This window comes from Corvus cornix, chromosome Z (genome assembly GCF_000738735.6).
Source record: "Corvus cornix cornix isolate S_Up_H32 chromosome Z, ASM73873v5, whole genome shotgun sequence".
Taxonomy (NCBI): domain Eukaryota; kingdom Metazoa; phylum Chordata; class Aves; order Passeriformes; family Corvidae; genus Corvus; species Corvus cornix.
Genome location: NC_046357.1, coordinates 33,159,667 through 33,176,872, shown reverse-complemented (window position 1 = coordinate 33,176,872; position 17,206 = coordinate 33,159,667).

The following is a 17,206-nucleotide window of genomic DNA, read 5'->3' as shown; positions in this document are numbered from 1 at the left end:
ACTCCAGAAAATAATATTCTGATGCAGATTCAGATTTGCCTAAATGTTCACAAGATATTTAAGATTCAAACTAAAGTTTCAGACGTGAAGAAATGGAAGTGAAGTACTTAAGCAAAATTGGCCTGATTTTCAGAGACATTCAGCAGTTTCAGCTCCCATTTAGTTCACCTCTAAAATTACATAAAACAGTCTATTTGTGTAATTTATAGCCTTGAAAAAAAAGGTCTCCTGTGATCTCTCATAAAAGATTCTTGGCAGATAAACATGAGTAACAGAAGAGACATTGTCTCTTTCCTGACAGTGAGTGCCGAAAAGCCCAATAGCTTTTCCAAACACAATGTTATAAGCCTTTTATTCAAAGAGGATGAAACTATAACACTTTTAATGTTCTCTTTTCCTCAAAGTGTATTTCTGTTTGGTGGCTTTCCTCCAAGTTTTTCCAAATTGTGTTGTGATGGGATGAGGAATACTTGATGGAAATAGGAATAGCAAATACTACACAGAAAGGACAGCAATGACTCTGAAGTTATTGAGAAAAGAAGGCAAACCTGTTCCAAAATAGAATTTTGTTTTCTTTCTAGTTAAAAAGAGCAGTATTCTGCTTCAGAATGTTTTGTCTAAAAAGGACACACTGTATCTTCTAGGTGAGCAATTGGCTAGCTTGAAACACACTATATAAGTGTATATTTATATAAATATATATACATGTCAAAGCACACACACATATATGTGCTGTATATCAGTGTATATTTATGTGCTTCCCACTGAATGCAGTTTATGGTTTACTGCTTCAAACTTTTTTATTTTCACTCTTACTTCCACATTTTCATCTAAGAAACAGAAGTCACAATCTTTGAGCACGGAGTCCATTGCAAACTCTGAAACTGAAGAGTATGTTTCCTCTTGCCATCATTAAATGACCTGTCATTAATTAAAGGACTAGGAAGCTATGATATTGTCTACTAGCTACATAGACTGTAGGTATGAGTGTGCTTCCTCACTTTCAAATGCTCTTCCCTTGGACCCTTTCTGTAAATTTCCAAACTGGAAATGGAAGTGCGCAGTATCTCAACAAGGGAAGACCATGTGTCAATACAAGAGCCGAGCCCTGGGAGGTCCTCCCAGAGCACTACAAGATTCTGCAGGGCTCGGGGAGCAGCAGAGGAACGTGGGCAGTGCTCAGGGTGCCAAGGTTGTAGCACGGGTGCCAGAGATCATGAGCTAATGTGCCTGTAAAATCTCTTCCCACACAATGCCAAGGGCTACAGGTTTACCTCTGTCTTGTGATGTGACACACAGATTAAAGACAGGGTGTTGGAGAGTCACCTGGGCAGCAACCAGGTCAGACCACATCTTGTCACCACTACAATTATGGTTCCCTTCTCATAGGATGGGCCAACACTCCAATCAAAGCTGCTCCCAAAGATCTAATCTTCATTTTGCCAGCTGATAAAATTAAAAGTGCAAAGAAACTGGCCTAACAGACCTCAAATGTGTTATAACACAAAGAGCCCAAGAATATTGGTACCTTTTTATTATTATTTATTGGTACCTTTCTTGCAGCATCTGGAGAAAAATATCAGTTCAGAGTAGACTTTAGGTTAAAGCTCCCCACTGGGCTATGGGAGATGAATGTCAGTCTTTGGGTGACAACAGGCAGGGGAGCAACTTCATCTCAGGTGGAGCAGGTCTCAGTACTGCTGTCCTTCATAGTGGAAAGGGAAGGAGCACAAAGGAGTTCAGTTTTGTCATAATGAGGAGGAGAAAGGCCAGAGGAGAGCAAACCCTTGCTTCCTTTCACCCTGCTAAGGGCATTCACATCAGTGCAAGCACTAACACACAGCGCTTCCTTCCTGCCAGCTCTGCTCTCAGAGCAGAGAATGTTCATCTTGGAATGTAACACAAGTAACCAATTTCATAGTAATCTGTATTGGAGCACAGTAGAATCTTAGTCTTATTTACTTTTTATAAACCCTTAATAAGGGCATGTAGGAAGACTGGATGAAAGGTTTATGTTCATAAGTGCCCTGAGCCCAGGATATTCTGTACCCAGCCAAAACAACACCCAGCTTGCAGGATCTACATGTGTGAAATACAGATGGAATTAACAAAGCTTGTATGTTCTTATTCATATAGTCACTTCAGAATTCCATTTTAATGGAATGAATCCCAAGTACTAGATAAGATGAATAAGATTTCCCCAATGACTACCTTCAATCTTTGTTTACAATGTCACCAAAAAAGCTCCAAAAACATATTACTCAATTATTTATCTACCCATTATTTATTCATTCACCTAGTAGTATCTCAGTAAACTACCATGTGGTTTGGCTGCTCAGTTATCCCCTAAGGATTCTGGCCAAACACTCCTGCACAAAAGAAAGCTAGAGAGTATTTTCATTTGAAAATACAAAGAAAGCAGACATATTTTTTCTAATCACTTTCACTACAGCTTTAACTGGTCATGGACATATTCCAGACAGTCTAGTTCAAGCTTGGTTAAAGTCTTCAAATATTTGGAGACTTCTGAAGTACCCTTGTGCTCTATTGTGCCCCTGAAAGCAGGTCCCAGAAAAACTCCTTATCTCTGGAACACACTGAAAAGGTGTATTTGGTTACACATTCCAAATACAAAGAAGAAATGAATGTGGGTTTACACACGCACACAAACACACACACACACACACACACACACACACACACACGCATACCCTTGTTCATGTAAGCTGAACTGGTTAATTTGAGGATATTTTTATTCTCAGAAAGTGTAACTCACAACTCCAGCAGGCTTGCTCTGTCTCACTTTGAGTTCCCCTTTTTTGATTTTTGCCTGAGAAACATAGCTCCTACCCTAACTATGCAAAACCTGCTGCTTTCACTTCACATCATTTCCCCAAAATTCATTTCTCTCTCTATCTTGTTTCTCTTTAGTGAAGAGGGAAAAAAAAGATCTGTCGCAATAAAATGTCAGGTTTTTTATCTCATCGTTGTCAAAAAAGGCAAAATCTGTGGAGGGGGAAGGAAGGATTTGGACAAAATTTGGTCAGGTTCTAGTAAAGAAAAGTGTTCAGAAATGTGGTGAAATCATTCCATAAACCTGGGCCAGTCTTCACCATTGAAGGATCTCACATCTATAGTCTAGCTACACTCTCTTGTAAACAAACCACTTATAAGTAGAGTTCAGCATGAATGCACCAAAGCTCAGCCACCACAGCAACTACCTATTACTGTGAACAAAGAGGGAAAAAACAGCCCCCCAACCCCCCCACATCTTCAAACTAAAAGAAGTCAGAAGCTGGTGGCTGGAGAAAGACGGCTCTCAGTGTAATAAATGTAGTGGGGAAGGTCTGAGAGGTAGTGACATGCCTTCCTTACTGAAGAATAGAGTTGGTGAAAGGGAGGAAAATCTAAACAACCTGAGAAAGCATAGCAAAAAACCAATTTGGTGGAAGAATGAGATCTGGGGTGGGCCTGAGCTGCAGTCAACCACTCACTTAAGCAATCTGTATTTTAAACGCAATTGGTATGTTCTGAGGACAACTGGTGTTCACTAAGACTATATTATTGGGTATCTAGAGGCTCTGAAGCATTAGAATCTCTGTCAGTCACTGCAGTATGTAATAAATGTTATCTGTTTAATGGGTTATAAAAATCCTGATTTTAAAGTTATAAATTGGACTTGGAAATCTTCACAATACTGAAATGAAGAGTAAGACAGCTAACTATGATTCTGTGGAATAAGGCTAAAATAAAAGGCATTTTCAAGTCATCACCTTCACAGGAGAAGACAGTAAATATTATGGGAAGGCACACAGAGAGAGTTGTTTTCTTTAAAAGCAAGGCAAATTAATACATCTACATTTATTTTGACTCTTGTCATTTCACTTCCCAATCCCAAGGTTTAATTGTAAAGTTTCTTGAGATCTCAGGAGATAGGGTATGGCATCCAAGTCCAAAGCACTACAATATTATTAAACTGCAGTGAAAATGAATTTCACCACTATTATAATTTAAATTTAAGCACTGAATGCCATTCTTGTGGCAAGGTGGTTTTGTCTTGGTTTTTTGTCCAGGGCTGATATTTACTTAGTGTATATTTATCAGAACAAAAAGACTATGTCTAAAGAACTGAAAGAATTTCAGGATTTGTAATAAAACAAAACCTTTCTAATGACTCTGTAATTACTGTAATGTAATTCGGGATTTCAAAAGATCTAGAGATTTTAATAAACTGAAACACTTCACTGCATTTGCTTTTGTTCAGGCATGTCCTGCATTTACTTTCTCATAAATCCTCTTTAGACTGGCAATTTACTTAAAACTAACATAATTGAGCTTATTTGTAGTAATACACATGGTAATGGTTCTCACTAGGAGACTAAAGCCTAAATTTCCTTATTTCAAAAAAAGAACAATAAATGATTTATTGCACTTCAGAAGATGAAGCTTTTAAGTTTTACTCATGCACCTCAAAGTATGACACCATGGTGGTCAAATACAAGCCACAACAAAATTAATTTCTAGAGAGGCATGTATTTTTGGTATGAGCTGGTATGGTATGGGCTCATGTCCCATTCAGACTCTGCAATCAGACCAGCAATACCAGCAGGACTGGAAAAGAATAAAATAGCTTGCTCCTGGATCACAGAACAAAAGGGAGGCTGATTTCTTCCATTGCCAATATGACCATTTTTATTTGTCAGAACAGTTGCAATAAAAATATTAATGTTCTAGTGTTTTCTGTAAGAAAAAAAAAGTCCTTTCACAACCTGGAATATGCAGAGGGGGAAACTGATTCCTTAGGTTTTAGCTTTTATATTTTTCAAATTCTGTACTGCTTGGTGTGTGACTCTGAAGTTTTTTGTAGCCTGTAAATTTCTACTCTCTCATACTAGGTAGACATAACAAAGTCTCTCTGGCCCTGCTTTCCAAGGACACCAAGACTGTCCTAGGCCAAAAGTATAAACCAAAGAGCAGCTAAGGTTGGGTAAGCTGAGGGGAAAACTGAAGCTTTAATTGGAAAATTAACCCTGCTATGCAAATGAACCAAACCTATAAAAGAGTGAAGAACTCGTGACCTGGGGTCCATCTTGGGGTCCATTTTCGAGAATAGCTTCAGGGTCCCCAGGGGGTACCTTTGAAGGCCTTTCAAATAAGTGCCTACTTTTATTCTCTTACTCCTGTCCAGTCTCTGTTTCTGGGAGGCCTCTCAAGGCATCAGAACCAACTTGCCAGGTACCGATGTCTGCAAATAGCCCTATGATTATATATCTCTAAAGAGAAGCCTCAGACTGTCCACTGCAGAAAGATTGGGCAAAGCTTGGTCACAACACACTGTTATTTCTCACAGATGCCATTTAGGCCATGCTTGCAGTTTGCCGGTTAAAAACTGTACTCTTATCATAATCTTTACTATTCCTTCAAACCGTTCTCATCTGACCAGGGAAAACTGAGACATTTCACTGTAGCCAGTTAAGAAAGTATCTTTCAGTGGAACTTGCCAAGAATTTGGATGGAAACTGCCTCTACCTATCCCGTAATTTTTTTTTTTTGTTGTTCCCTCATAAACTCATTATGCTTAATATTTCAACAGACTCCACCAGGGCTTTATTACAAATTTTAGTATCTTAGCCACATGAAGAGGGATTGGTTTGAGAGGGCTTTTTCAGATGTCATTTTCTAATTGAGCATTAAGTGCCCATTGTAGCACTAAGTCCCTCATGGTGTAACAGATGCCTTTGTGTTTTAATTCATGTAAGTTCCATGAATATTTATGTATATTAGTTAAAACAATTCAGCTACAGCAATACTATTCTGTGTTCCCTAGTCAACAAATAAGAAGTGCTCCCCTTGCCACATGCTTATCTCTCAGTTATTAATATACAATAACAAATTCCAAGCTCTCAGCTGGGAACATTATATTGTAATTGCTTAGTAGGCTATTAGGGCATACCTGTCTGTCAGAATCAAAATACAGGAATTAAGACTCCGGGTATGGATAGAGAAATATTGATTTCTTGTGCCATCTCGTGGAAAAGTTATTAATTGCAAGACAATCTTACACTATTTCACATGGTTACGTATATGAAGAAATCTGAGGAACGTGGTTCAAGACAGCTTTTTTTCCAACACAAAAAATCTGCTGCTTATGAGGTAGTAATCTCATTTGATTATGTCTTATAGTCAAATATTTTCAATTAGTCAACCTAAACTCAGTGTCTTATCTTTCTGTATGCTGTGAGGACTGTACTTCAAAAAGCTTTGATTAATTTTCTTTGATTTATATTTCTTTCCTACAAACTATTTTTAGATCTTCATGTTCAGATTTATATGGAATGATACTGCGTTTCTTTTAAAATTCATTGCACAACAGAAGCATATATTTTCACCTGGACTGCTGGATGGAATCTATTTTTTTTCCCCAGTACTTTTTTCAAAATCACAAACTGATTGTTCTGAAAATAAATATTCACTGATTGCTTAATTAAACTTATTAAAATGCAAATTAAAATCCCAAACTAATGACAATAATTAAACAGGAACACATTACCACAAGGATGAAAGATCAGATTTAACTTTTTCCATTATCCAATATAATGTCAATTAAGTATAATTGGAAAATGAGAAAGCACAAAAAAAGTCTAAAAACAGCTTTTGCCACAGAAACTTAGCCAGGAATGAGTTACCTCATACATAGCTCAGAAGAAGACAGTAGTGTGTTATTTTGCAAGGGGGGTTAGATACTTTTGTGTTCAAGTCCACTTGCAGTTCATGAGAATTTGAAACACAACCTAAATCTTCTTTCTGTCCTCTCCCCTCCAGCCGTGATATTTTGGCAGTAGGAAACATAAACAATTTTCTAGATCCCATGTCTTTAATCTGTGACCACTCGCTAAACTACATTCACAGAAGAATACAGGTGATAAGCTCCAGGAAACCCCCGTGGGTGAGTGGTAGAATAACAGTAATACTTGAGGATTTAACCATGCAGCTCTTTTTAGCATTAATGTGAGTCAATAAAGTTAATCTCTATATTCCACTTTGAAACTACGTGTGCAAGTGTTTGAATTATTTCCTTTTTTTAGGGTTATCCTTTGATATCCTTCAGCATGTGAATGCTAAGAAACAAGTTGACAGTGGAGTTCAGCATCATTTACTCATTGCAAAAGAAATGAAATAGAATTCCCTGGATGCAATCTAATCCAGCAAACGTTTCAGGATCTGTTCCATCCCACTCTCAGAAGTAACAGGAGGTTTTGCTACATTTCTGATTCTTTCTAGAGCAGATATTGCTCTCTTACACCACTGCATTTTATTTCACTTGGTAAAGACTCCTCTACAGACAATTTCAAGACCAACAAATTGAGCAGTTAGCTAAATAAAAGCCACTTGACATGGCAAGCTACTGTGCTAACATAGCGCTGCACAGACCTCCTTCAAATTGTACTATTTAAATTCCTCTGGCCTCTTAAACACCCCTTTATGCTTTGATGCTGCTGCAATATCTGTGCTAAAAAACACACTGGACCTTTCACAGGGGTGTCAGTTCTTGTGGAAGAGAGCAGTTATTCTGATTGTGTCAAGCTCTCATTACATATGGGTCAATCGCAGTATGAAGAAACACAGAAGCATCAACAGTTAACCCACTGCTGTGAGTGGTCTCAGACAAGAAACAAGGTGCAGTCCCAGACCCCGTTATCCTGGTGTCAAGCATGTGGTACATTAGGAGACTATACAGCCCTAAGTTCCTACCTGAGTGCTCTCACCACCTTTATTGCATGCCCTTGTTTTCAGTGGCTTTGCAATCTCAATAGCAAGGTTACAAATAGCAAAGTGTTGAGTTACGATCTATCAGTATAAGCCTTGTCCAAGTCACACTAATTCAAGAGCTGACATGAGTCAGTTTTACTCTGACACAAATAATTTGCTTCTTAACAGGGGTCACAGCTTACATACTGTTCTCCATACCATAAGCCTATGGAAAGATTTCCTCCAGTACCATCTTTCACGTCACTACCAAAACTGGACCTGTTGTAGGTGGTTATTGTTGACTTTTTTTAATAGGAGAAGTGAAGTCATATTCCAGTTACATGAAAATTAATGAGATTATAAAATTAGGTGCTGACCAAGTACAAAAGATTATACTCTTTTCCTTTCAGAATGTGTAATGTATTTTGTAGCAAGGGTTCACATAACCATGCTTTCCCATTTGTATATTTTGCTGCTACTGTACGTCTGTTGCAAATAGCATTGTTTTCTGGTCAAAATCTCTCACTCCATTATTCAATTACTACAGTTAAATCTGCTGTCAAAACGTTATCCCTGATAACTCCTCAAGAAACTTTCCTGCCTTGCCTCAGATCTCTGTACCTGCTGAGGATTCCTACAACACTCAGCATAGTTTCCTGACACCAGATTCATTCTTTTGACCACATGGACTTAAATGGCTTAAGGATTGGGTAAGAGAACTGGCTACCTGGAGTTTCTTGTGTTGCCAGCTCTAAGCATACAGAAACACTAACCACTGAAAATTTCAAGATTTGAACAAACGAAGTTGATTCTAGGGAACTTTCTTGGGTTTGAGGTTTCAGAATGCTGTTAAATCTTGTTTTCCAAGCTGTCTTTGAAAGATTAAGTACTGATAGTTTCTTTTCTCCAGGTTTCAGATTTCTGCCAGATATTATGTATGAGACATGGTAAAGCTGTAGCTCCCACAGCCCATTAAAAATTAAATCTAAGTACCCTTAACATAGTGAAGTCAATGAAGTTTTCTGAGGTCAGCTGGAATCAAAGGACAATTTGATAACTATGTTAATGGACCCATACTCAAGGAACCGAAGTACATAATCAGCAGTAATAACAATTCTGCAAGACAAATTAGATGGTTAATAACATGTAAATAGAACCACAGTATTCAGATTATGTCATTAGTAATAGCTGTGCAACTGCAATGTCGTCAGAAGGAACGCACACACAGACCTAAATGGAAATTGCCAAACTGTTTTGTTAGTGAAGAAAGGGAGGAGAGCTGGATTGCGCCCTCACAGCTGTGTTGGTTGTATAAGGTTAACAGAGTGGAAAGCAGTACAAATTTAATTTTGCCACTGTAAAGCCTGCCAATTTTCCATATTCTTTTATGGACAATGCCTAAACTCTTCCTCACTACTCTCTTACTTGCTGTCAGGATTTTTTTTTTCAATTCATTCCTGCAATGCTTCTTGACGTGTTTTGTTTCTTCTATTTAATCTCCTTGTATATAAAGCAGTGGTGGTATGTCATCACTTGCCTCAGAGAGAACATGGAGGTGACTTACAGTTCCTCTAGTCCTTCCACAAGGAACCACAACTCACTTTGGTGCCTAACCTGTGTGAATAAAGAAGAGGCTATGACCATCTATGCCCCCATGGACATGACATTGCCACAATGCCCTCATCTGTTGCAGTGGAAATGGTGTCAGCTTCAAAGTTCAAGATTCTTGTTATTATAAGCTGATGCAATGACAGGACAGTAATGCATATTTACTGAGTGTTTTAGGGATCCTTTCTCAGACAGTTATAAATTATTTCTTAGATGAGAACTTTTTATACTTGATGAATAGCAGATGATTTTCACTACTTTACTGTTTAATTTTTAAATTAATTTGAAGTATAATTCTCCAACTATAAAGTGCTCTGAGACTACTAAGAAATTAATCACATTAAATGAACATCATTATAAATCATCATCCTTACATGACTCTCAAAATCAGGCACTGAAAGAAATTAATGCATCAAAGCAGGATTCTCAAGACTTCATTTAAACAGAAAATGCATTTCAGAATTAATTGAGAAATATTAGGTATGTATTGAAATTGTGGATTTTTGTGGGGAACTCCTCTATCAGAGTTATATAAAACCCAAGTTTATACGTAGTAAGAGCACATGTGTTTGTAACACCTGTGAAGTTTAAACTTATGCATTAAGTTCATATTATTAAAAAAATTTCAAAAAGCATTATAGATCTGAGCAGTAACCTACAGTCTCAGTCTTATGCCACTGACAATTCTTCCAGTAATTACATTTAAGAAGACAAAAGAAGTCATGCATGAATAAAAGCAAATATATTGCACTTTCTATGTAAAACCATGACATCTTCATATTGAAAAGAAAAACACCAAACACATGAAATATAATTATTAAACTTACTAGCAAATGGTCATTAAGCTCACTTCTCGTAAAAAAAATGTACAAAATTTAAAGAGACACTGTAAGATGAAATATGAAGTACATATCAGAAGCTACAGTTTATAACTGTAGCTTGGTTGGTCTTCTGGTAAAATCCAATCCTTTGAATAGAGAAAGAAAAAGGAACAAACTTCTTCTGAATATGGGACTGACAATTTTTTATAGCCATATGGATATTTGCAAGTCTTTACTGCAATGTCACTAAGCAAAGGCAACAGGCTAAATATCCAAGCTATTTAGCTGCAGCAGCCATGCAGAATATTCATCCTGAAACAGGAAATTACAAATTAAGAAAACATAACTTTTTTTTTCAAATACAGTTTTAAATTATCTTTAAACAAAGTGCAGAGGGTTTGAACTTGAGTAGGAGGGTTCTTGTGTTAGTCTTTCTGCTAAATGCTCAACCAGCTAGAGGTACTACCCAGTGGCCTACACTAAACTCAGGAGACCACAATTATGATTAGTTTGGGAACTTGCCTCTGCTTTACTCATCCATTTTTTCTAGCACCTGCTAGGCTGTTGGGTTTTTTTGTTTTGGTTTGGTTTGGTTTTTAACACAAAGAATAAGAATGGAAAATATAAGCCTGAAAAGCTAAGTTTGTAAAAACTTTGGAAAATTTTTTCAAAATAACAAACAAGTGCTGAGAATGAAATGCTACACTGAAATGTTGGAAACCAACACAAATTAAATTTCAGACACTACTCATGCCTTCAGAATTATTTTAAAGAAATTGATATACACTACACAGATTTAAACCTGCAACTGCAAATTTGAGGGTTTTTTTAATGGAGCTTCAGTGTCTTGTTTCTAAAAAGGTTTGCTAAGGTTAATCAAGGGGGTTGCAGATCTATTGAACATACAGGGAACAGAATGTAAAACAAAAATTATCTAGACCCACACTAACTAGATTTAAACTTAATATGCAAGATAATTCTTAGACTTCAATAAGGTTTTAGACTCCATAATGTTTAAATTTTTATCTAGCTGGTTTTTGAAATTTCAGGGACGTTTTTGAATTACTGCCAGCCTTTCCACAAAAAAGCCAAAAAGCTTCCTCAGTTTGAGTGAACTCACTAAAGTATCCTCATTTTAAAAAGGTTTGGGAAAAAGTGGAGTTAATTCTTCTGCACCCTTATTTTTTACACATGAGCAGACATTTCATGGTCAACAGCTGAAAGCACAAAATACTTATGTACAGAGTCCAGACAGCACAGTCTTAAATGGTTTGTTTTTCTTAGCTGTTTTATGCCTACTTGATGAGGCAAAGGTCTACCAAATGAGTATTTTACGACCCCAGACCAAAAACCAAAAGGCAACTTTGCAGCCCCTGACCCTATGCACCAGAGAAAAAGAAGTAAAAAAAGTGTGGTAGAGGGGCTGCCTTCATTTTGCTCCAAAATAAACATTTACTTGCTTTTTAAAGGAGAGAGGGAGGAGGGAAGGAAAACACTGACTTAATGGAGCATAAAAGAAAACAAAGTTTGTTAAGTTCCTTTGTCCCTCCCTAGAGAATTACCTCATTTAAATGCAAGACCCATTTACAGATAATGGGAAAAATAAAAGCTTTGTAAATGTAGGCATGAAAAATTCTTATACTTTCAGAAAACACTGATGAGTCAATATCTATTTATTTGGAAGATTTATTTGGTGTAATAGATAAGTACTTTAATTAAAGCCTCCATCTGTGGAAGTTGACAAACATAGCACCGTTACTGTTTCTGACCATGATAATGCTGAAGGGGAATGTTTCTGTGCAATAGTGTCACCAAGGTGATTATATGGTATTTAATTATTATGTTGAAAAAATGGAGCATCACACACTTATCTCTGATGTGAATGTAAATGTGACATTTTCTAAAACTAAAAAGGACATGAATATAAAGAAGGAGCAACATATTCCACTTATTTCACAGTATTTCAGCAAGAAGGCTGATCTAAACCGAGAGTTACAAGTGAATATGACACTGCTGTAAGTGTACTTCAATTTATAAAAAATAGAAACTACAGATATAAGCTGTATAGGTATATGGCTATTGATATCTCTGTGTATTCTTTTGGATCATGTTTTCATTGTATTTATATTTGCCTTGTCTACTGAAACTGTTTAATAGAATGTTCCTTTGTCACCAGAGAAAGTGTATCATCAAGATGCAGAAACACAAATTCTTTAATTAAAGAGAGGTAAATGGTAAAAACAATGTCTTATAAGTAAACCTACTGGAGATACAAGGAAAACTGCGGAAGAAACATGAAGTATAATAGATTATGTGTGGATTCCAAAAATATGTACATAGCTGCAAATAAAATTTATGGGACTAGCAATAAAGGTGGACCTATACCGAAGTGTCATCTGCAATAACAGACCACTCTCAGTAGAATGAGAGACAAGGTGCAAAGGGGGAGGCTGAGAAGACTGGTGTACAGGTAAATCAAAATTACTGCTCTAGCAACTGTTTTACCCAAGTAAAGAGCTTCATTTTAAAGGAGATAAACTAGGCAGTAAACGATCAACTCAATCACCTAGTTTTCCATAAGGCTGTCATACAATTGTCAACACAAGATGTTTTGTTACATAACAAAAGATTCCAAATAAACTCATAGTTACAGTGCCATCATGGGTAACACATCTTAATACTCTGCTATTGGCAATGCTATGCTCATACAACACTTTAACCAAATCAATAAAAACCTTTGAGAAAGTGTGAAATGAAACATATGGGCAAATCTGTCTTACTATCACAACTCTGGGATATTCCAAAAAGCATCTGCCTTGTTCAGTGCCCTTCATTTTATTAAATCCTAGTGGTTTCAAACATTCTTTATTTCAAAGATTGGGAAATCAGTTGACAACATATAAATATTGCTTCAATTGTTTTTAACAACAGTGCCTAGTTTCAGGATTACTGATAATAGGTTTAAGCTTCAGAGAAAAATGCGTGACCTTTGGTCTGTTAAAAAATTTGTTGAGGGTCTGCTGGTAAATCAAGGCATAGTGATGCACAGTTATGTAAGTGGTTTCATCCTATTATGGAATACTGTAATGCAGAAGTCTGTAAGTCCTCAATTATATGGAAGCACATGTGCAAACTGATTTCAAAAGTACAACCATGAAACATCTCACGATGTATCTCTCTTATCCTATCTTGCACTTGCAAATACAGCTGGCATATTTCTTAGAAGTTTCTGTGATTTATGATTTCTATAATTGCATTTTCTTCATTGCTTCTACAGTTACTTAACACTGTCCTATTGCACGCATACTTCCAAAAGTCTGCCACTGCAGACATATAACAATGTTCAAAACATCTCTGTATTTCCATGAAAAATAGTTTCAGTGAAACTTCCCCCTTGTTCCTACAACTGCACTCCTACTTCATTTGATAATGAAGGGTAATTTTTGGGCAAAAAATTCTTATCCTCTCCAACCAAAAAGTCACAGGTCAAAGCTGCACTTATTGCAGTACATCTTGAAATACATCACAACCTCTAGTGATGCCTGCAGAAAAATAAAATGTTGCTACAAAGGCTGTCACTGTCTCTAGCTACACATCTCTTTCCTCCAGTTTGCTTATGTGACCAATGGCCCCTGCTGCCACCTGTGGCACAATAAACAGCGAGGACCAAGAAAGCATGGCCATTACCTTTAATGAGACGTAATTTCTGCACTGGCAGCAGTGTTCAGTAATACATTCTCAGTAGCATTCCAAAGTAATGGAGAAAATGAATTTTTTAAACATGACTCTTAGGACATTGTCCCCTCTTATTACATCACAGGTCTCAATTCTGAAGATTGTGTTTAGCATTAGTGGCAAGAATTAGCCCCAGGAATTAATTTTGTGTCTTCTGTTAAAAATGTATTTACAAGTCTTATAAGATCTGGGCTTATATGTAAAAGAATAGCAAAGAATAAATATAAAATATTACAAGGAATCTCCTTCCTCCTTATCTTTTTTCTTGAAGAAATGAGACCTACACATGGTTTTGGTGGAGCATCAGCGTTAACTCTTTAAAGGGTTGTCTATCACATCTTTTAGTGTTATTTTATTTCCAATATGCCAACTTCTTTCCTGTTTAGCCAGCTGTCAAAATTGGAAGATTTTCAAACTATATATGATTGATCAGAAATGCCAAACCTTGTGACAGTCAGGATTCAGCCTAAAGAACCGGTGATAGAGCACTCTCTTCCTGAGTTCAACAAAACAGAATAGTTACGTCGGAGTTCATCAGCTGAGTTCACTGCTGCTTCTCACTTTGCTTTGTCAAATGTGACTGGGATCTCCCTACAAGAATAAGACTGTGGCATAAGCAAAACAATGCAATACAAAAGAAAATTCTTGAGGTTGCTACCTGAATTTGTATCTTCTAATCAACATCAGTGCAGAAGACTACACTGAAAAGAGAGGCTATGATATATAAAAGCAAAAGGACAAGTTAATAATTTACAATTTCCTTAATTCATAAGAATTTATAATGCCAGGTGAAATGTCAATGTACAGCTCAAAACACAAGAAATTTTTTCCCAATAGCTCACTGGATTCCATTCCTGAAACTTACTGCTCAGTCTTTTCCTTGAAACTTTTCCAGGGACATTGTTTAATTTTTATACAAATTTTAAAAAGCATTAGTTTTAAAATCCCTTTTAAAAAGTGCTGACAGTGCACCCTTTGCCAAAACAAAATTGTATTTGACTGTGTTACGTGAGAATGACATTCAGTTTTTTTAATACAGCTTCTAAAACAGTAGAAAATATTGGCCAGTTTTGCAAGTATGTATTCATTCAATAGTCTGCTCAGCCCTGTGAAAGTACAGAGGTATGCACATGTGTGTACAGCAGGAATCTAAATAAGTAAGAATTTCATGTATGTGCAATTCACGTCAAGGTCAAGTTTAAAATTACCCTGGTTTTAGCAAAATTTCTGTGAAAAAATTTTGAAGAGGTTTAGCACTTCCTCAGAGGCCTAGCAGAAATATTACACCAGCAAAACCAATCAGGAAGCAACACTAGGTGAAAGTGTGCACGCAAGAACACACACTGGTAACAGTGTCTTGGAAAGCTGCAACTCAAAGAAAATAACCTAGGTAAACGTGAAAGTAATGTTATCAAAGGTCCACATTAAGCACTAGCATAATGACCGTGTGTATTAAACACACAAAAAGATCAAGTAAACTGATTTTTATAAAAAATTCATCAGTTCATTGAAACCCTGCATTTTACTTGCACAAAATGTCTTCTGCTACCCCAGAAAGTGTCTTCCTGCCTCACTGTGGCATGTTTCAGGAGCCATTCAGAAGCAGAAGTGCTGCAGCAGCAGGAGAGGGTTTGCAGGACTGTCCTTCTGTCCTGGAGAGAGGCAGCACTAACAACCCTGCCTGAAATTTGCTGGGAGAGCAGATCCCTGGCAGGATGAAGACAAGCATCTCCTCACCTTTGGGTGCATTTTCTGGAGCAGGCCAGGTGAAATCTCACCAACCTCCGAGATGGGGTCTGTATCCCCACCCAACGTGATGTTTTGCTGTGGTGCTGGGCAGCTGTTAGTGTCCACCACCACATTCCCTGGAGCCACATGGTGTTCCACAGTGGTCCGCAGTGCTCAGTGCCATGGGACACACAGCAGATATCAGGCCCTTGGAAGAAAGGAATAAAGACTCTATAGCCAGGGGCCAGCAGGGGAGGGTCCAGATTGGCCAGGAGGTACTCGGGTGGGATGTGGCCCCTGTTTTATCCCCCATGCTCCTGGGTCCACAGACTCCTGCGATGTTGTCTGTTTTCAATAAATGTTGCCATGGGACAAAGAAAACCTTTCTTGCTCAGGCATAGTCTGTCAGATATGCACCTCAGAGTGGAGGTGGACCTCTTCCAAAGAGGCAGAATTCGAACTCTCCCTCCCCTTCCCCCAAAAGACCCTTGTATGTTAGCACACTTTAAAATGCATGAACAAGGTAGGTATATTAACTCCCACTTACTAAAATCAGAAAATTGCAAATAAGTATGTGGATTTCCAAGCAAAGTCGAAAAAAAAAAGAGGTTTTCATGAATGTTATTTTGGCAACTATTTTTCCCAAGGGCATAGGCTAGCGAACAAAATGATTACAAGAAATTACAGTATGTACCATGAGTACTTTTTGGTATGCACAAAACAATTTAAGGCATTATAATGTCACACTGCCACATGGAAAAAAAAGAAAGAAAAAAACGCAGAGTTTAAAATTTATTCAAAAAACCATACTCTCTTTACCGTCTGATAGAGAAGCTTTAAAAGAAAAATTAGATTTTTAAACCATGCTTTGAGCACAATGTCAATTACAAGTTGGGAAGTGTTTAAAAAAACAAGGTGAAAATTTCTTATGGCCTTAATCCAAACCCCTTTGAAGCTGAAGAGTTTTTCTCAGTAACTTCAACTGGCTTTAGTTCAGGCCTCAAAACCATTTGTCATGATAAGATGTACCCACTCATTTCAGACCAGCTCACCCCAGAGGAAGTGCTACATCTGCACATGGTGTATCTATGGTCAGGCAGCCTGCACCAAGGCCAGGGGTCCCAGCAGCCTCTTAATCCACTGATCTCCTGGGGAACAGAGGATGCCTTTCTGTAATGCCTTTATGCCATGTCTTGCATAAAGCCTCACCCACCATCAGGATGCTAATCTTGCCGGCAGTAAGAATTTGTATCCTATGCATTTCCCTTCACAATGCCTGTAGGAGCACCTGCAAGTTTGTTTTTTACGGGAGAAACAGTAACAGAAACCTAAACATCTTACATGAGGTCCCACACGGCGCCAAGTGACAGACATGGGCATTCAGCGCAGAATTAACCCCATTTCTCAAACAAACATGATTAGGAAAAATACTCAGTCCCAGCTTCCTGCCCTCATCCAGCACTATCTCAGTGTCTTAGCACCTCCAACACAGTCCGCCAAAAAAATTGGCTTGAGGCTGAGGGGGGTAAGGAGTGTCCGCACCATTCCCTGCTGTGGCTTTTGCT